Source organism: Myotis davidii, unplaced genomic scaffold (assembly GCF_000327345.1).
Source record: "Myotis davidii unplaced genomic scaffold, ASM32734v1 scaffold293, whole genome shotgun sequence".
NCBI classification, from domain to species: Eukaryota; Metazoa; Chordata; class Mammalia; order Chiroptera; family Vespertilionidae; genus Myotis; species Myotis davidii.
In genome coordinates, this window is record NW_006285115.1 from 2,294,832 (window position 1) to 2,300,084 (window position 5,253).

Sequence of the window (5,253 nt, forward strand, 5' to 3'; positions counted from 1 at the left end):
ATCACTTTAAAAAGATGTTCTCCTATTAACAAAAGAGAAGATTCAGCACAGTATCAATTAGGTACCATACTCTCTTCTAAATTTGAGATTAGTCACTTGTGGCAAAACATATGTTTATAGGATGAAGCAATTAATATTCTACCTCCATTAAAGTGTTCTTTGCCAATTGGTAAACTATAATTGTTACAGATTTAAATTAAAAGTCAACAGTAAACATAATATTATTATAAAGTTAGAAAATTTTCAATTTATAATTTAATTTTTTTGTTCATTTTTTCCATACTGACAGTGCTTCTTTTTTTTTTTTCACAGAAAGCATTTATTACCACAGAGGACATCAGGAGCCCACGCCCGGCAGCCTGGGCAGTGTGTGTGATTGGGAGAGGGGGCAGTCGGCAGGACCCCCATCAGTCATGCTGGCAGTCTCTGACCAGCAGGTTTTCTTGGTCCAGGAGAGCTGGCGTCTGTGCTTGTATGTTTGTACGGCTCAGGTCAGCCTTAACACGCTCCTCCTGGACAAAACAAAGGACAGCCAGAACCAGAGACAACAGCTGCAAATATACCACCTTAAAATGGAAATCAAATTAGGTTCATTACATCAGGAGGTACATTTCACCCTGATTATAAAACACAAAGAAGGGTGCATTAGACTCCACTGGATGGCCTATTTTTGAGATAAGATGCCTTTAAAACATAAACATTAGCAGGGCCTTTCCCCTTGCTGTAAGCAAGCAGCACACCATTTCCTAGCCAGCTTTAAAAGTTACTGTTATCTCTGTTATCTGTTATTATTTGGATTTTGAACAAAACTGATGGAATAGGAGCCAGTAGAGGAATCCTGTTTAATCTGGAAATTTTCTGTGGAGAGTCCAAAAGGTTAGAGAACCAGGTTCCCAAGATCTTTTAGTTTACTCAACATCTCTTCCTTGTCTTTCATTTTGTGCTTCAGTTTGCTTAGGTAATCTCAGACAAGCTTCCCTGGCTTGGTGCACTGATTGGTCTTTTTCTAGAATGGACTTGAAAAGGGCTTCATCAAGCTTGTGGGTGCTCTCATACAGCTCTGCTCTCCTCAGCAGGGCCCTGATGTAACTGGGGTTTAGCTGAATGGCTTTGCTGCAGTCACTGATGGCCATCTCTTTCTTGTCCTGTTTCATCCTTGCAGCAGCTCTATTTGAAAACAGAATAGAACTGTCTTTCTGCAAGCAGGATGGGCAAGCCCGTAAGAACTTCCAGCTTCTATGTAATCTCCTTTCTTAAATTGCTCATTTCCCTCCTCCTTCAGCCCAGTGCTCTCTTCTCTTCTTTTCTGTTTCTCTTCATCTGGCATGTTTTTTGTTTTTGTTTTTCCAGTTCTATTAGGTATTCTTCGTCGAGTTCAGAGGAATTCACATCATCAGGTTTGTTCTCACTCTTGTCGGCGCCTGGTTCCTCCTTCTCAAATGAGGCACTGCAGTCATGAAAGTGCTCCTCTTCTCCCTGGTCCTCCTGGGGGTAGGCCTCAACATCCTTCGGCAGCTTGCTCTGGGGCTGGTGATCTTTGGGATTAGAAACTGAAGGACTAGCACATTGTGCTTCCTGGGCATCTGAAACTTGCAAACCACTGAACAGGTCCTCTGGAGCCCTACAGTTTTCTGACTTCTCCCCCATGCTGAACAGTGAGGGAGGAGAAGGTGGTTCGCTTCACAGTTCCTCTCTTCACCTTCCCCAGTAGTGCTTTATTCACGTTTAACTCTCATGTGATATACCCTTTTCCAATTATGGGTGTAATATTTAAACTAACTTTAACATATAGCATTTACAATGTGAAGTAAATATGAAATCCATATATGTAGTTTATAGGTGACTGAATAGGCCATGTAGAAAAGCCTAGAAGTCTAAAAAGTACTAGAATTAATATGTAGATTTAGCAAAATAGGAAACTAGTTAAAGAGGATAAAAATCAACTGTATTCCTATACCTTAGCTATGACCAATAAAAAATACAATTACCACAACACTTACATTCAAAATAACATCAAACTGTCAAATTGCTGTTACTTTTTGCCTTTCCAATGAAGTAAATGCTAAACTTATTATGCTGAGCAGAACCTGCAGGGGTCCATTGTAGTGGTGGTGGGAAGGAGCCTGGATGATCCTGTAGAGCTGTCAGAGCCACAGCTGAAAAAGAAGCCTCCACAGGGAGAAGGTGGGTGTGGTGTACTGTAAAATACTGTGCATCGTCAGGGTAAGGAGGATTTCCCTCCAGGGAGACAGAGCCCAAGAAGGGTAGGAAGAATGCCCTGTGCTATAAAATGGATTGTAGAGAAATAGGACTTTATGTGTACAGTCAAAATCACTGGGGCCGAAACCGGTTTGGCTCAGTGGATAGAGCGTCGGCTTGTGGACTGAGGGGTCCCGGGTTCGATTCCGGTCAGGGGCATGTACCTGGGTTGCGGGCACATCCCCAGTAGGAGATGTGCAGGAGGCAGCTGATGGATGTTTCTCTCTCATCGATGTTTCTGACTCTCTATCTCTCTCCCATCCTCACTGTAAAAAATCAATAAAATATATTATTTTAAAAAATCACTGGGTACCCAGTACAAAAACAAACAAACAAACATAAAATGTAACCCCTATCTCATTTGAAACATACACACACAAATTGAGGTATGTCAGAGATATTAATTTAAAACCATGGACTGCAAGGTTTCTAAAGAAAATATGAATGCCTTTACAAGTTTGGAAAATGTAAAATTTTCATGAACAACAAATGATTAATCAGAAAGAAAACAAAATTAAAAATTGAACATCAAAATTAATATAGTTTTGTTCGTTAAAATATATCTCATAGGTCATTAATAGGCAAGACACTGGTTATGGGAATATGTATTCTCCTTGCTTATATCAAGCAAATAAATTTCTATGAAATTCTTATTACTCAACAATAAAAACGGAAAACCAACAATATGAGGAACAGACTTAAACAAATCCTATATAATAAAAAGCTAATATGCAAATCAACTGAACAGCAGAACGACCAGTGGCTATGATGCGCACTGACCAGCAGGGGGCAGATGTTCAATGCAGGAGCTGTCCCCTAATGGTCAGTGCACTCCCACAGGGGGAGAACCACTCAGCCAGAAGCCGGACTCAAGGCTGGCGAATGCAGCAGTAGTGGCAGGAGCCTCTCCCTGCTCCAGGGCAGCACTAAAAATGTCCAACTGCTAGCTTAGATCTGCTCCCCATGAGGAATGGGCCTAAGCTGTCTGTCGGACATCCTCTGAGGGCTCCCAGACTGTGAGAGGGTACAGGCTGGGCTGAAGGATCCCCCCAAGTGCACAAATTCGTGTACGGGTGGGCCTCCTCTAGGTGGCCTGCAGGGATTATTACTATATTATTACTGCTTGATTTTCTTGTATAGAGACTAGAGGAACTGAAACACACAGTCCAATGCCGCCTGTAGCTCCTACTTTCCGCTCTCAATCATCCCGGGCCCACTGTGCCTGCTGTGGGCTCACGCTCAATCAGTCCCGATTGGGAGAGGTTCATGCTGCTACAGCAGCTCCCACCAACCATAAGTCCTGTGTCAGGCGCCCTCCTGAGGGGAGTGGACTGTGGAATCGGGCTGAAACGTGCTCTCCGACATCCACCAAGAGGTCTTGGATTGCGAGAGGGCACAGGCCAGGCCACGGAACCCCACCGGTGCACGAGTGGGCCGGAAAGGGACCATGGGAGGGCTCTAGCACATGTCTGGCCCATCTCGCTCAGTCCCAATGGGCCGGACCACAACAGCAAGCTAACTTACCAGTCGGAGTGTCTGCCCCCTGGTAGTCAGTGCACGTCATAGTGAGTGGTTGAGAGGCCTTAATATATCATTAGCATATTATGCTTTGATTGGTTGAACAGTGTACTGGTCACCGGACAACCGGATGTCCCTTGGTGGTCAGTGCACATCATAGCAACTGGTCGACCATCGACTGTCTGCCCCCTGGTAGTCAGTGCATGTCATAGTGAGTGGTTGAGAGGCCTTAATATATCATTAGCATATTATGCTTTGATTGGTTGAACAGTGTACTGGTCACCGGACAACCGGACACTTAGCATATTAGGCTTTTATTATATAGGATATAGAGGAATAGCTAAGGCACTCATGAAAATATGCTCTACATAATTAGGCTTGAGGGAAATTCAAATTAAAACATTATTTCACAACCACTAGAATGACTAAAATAAAAGATAGATAACACCAAGTATAGAAAGTATTGAAATAGTCATTTATTGCTAATGGGACTATAGAATGAAACAATCATTTTGGTTAACTGTTTTGACAGCTTCTAATAAAGTTAAATGTGTATCTACTCTATGGCCAATTGTACTTATCCAAGAGATATGCAAACAAAGGTTCACACATAAAATATTTGTTCAACAATTTTCATAGCATTATGTCATTCATAATAACATGTTAATCTACCCTGTTTCAATCAGACTATAAAATAAAGCATCAGCTTACAGGCTGGGTCTTTTGTGTCCTCATCCAGGCACGGGAGATATACCAAGCCCCAGCTGTATTCTCTTTTCTGTCTTTCCTTCAATCCTTCACTGCCCCTCCTCAGGTTCACTCTTGGCCATGCTGGCACAGCACAATCAATAAAATATATTTAAAAAATAATAATCACATCTACAAATTCTTTTATTCCATGTGAAGTAAGTAACAGTTCCACCGGTTTTTGGATCAAGATGTAAATATCTTCAGTGGATCATTATTCTGTCTATAGAAACCTTACAGTTTTCTGGCTTTAACTGGAAATGGGGCTAAAATAATCAAAATGATCCATATAATACAGGAGACTTATAAGCACTATTAGGGAGTTCGATGATCCAAAAAATGATGTCATATTTGAGTAGGGTTTTTTTTGAAATTGTTATTCTTTGTCAAAATTCCATTAAAATTATTGTGGTGACATTGGTTAATAAAATTATATAGGATTCAAGTGTACAGTTCTATAATACATCATCTGTGTATCTCATTCATGTGCTTATCACAAAGTCAAGTCTCCTTTTGTCACCATATATTTGACCTTCTTTATCCTTATGATATATTTGTATATAAGTTTTGGAGAGATCAGTGTGTCCCAGTGTGGCAAGTAGACTGACAGGAGAAAGGTTATTGGCAAAGAAGCAATTAGGAGACTTGTAGTGTGAAAAAAGAGATACTATTTTGTTTTACAATAGTCGCAATGCTGAGAGAAAAAAAGTGGATAGAAGAAATAGATAT

General features: G+C 41.2%; 1 pseudogene; it reads right to left on the bottom strand.

Moving 5' to 3' along the window:
- Positions 1-752: 752 nt before the first annotated feature.
- On the bottom strand, positions 753-1,700 carry LOC102759534 (annotated as a pseudogene).
- Between the last annotated feature and the right edge of the window lie 3,553 nt (positions 1,701-5,253).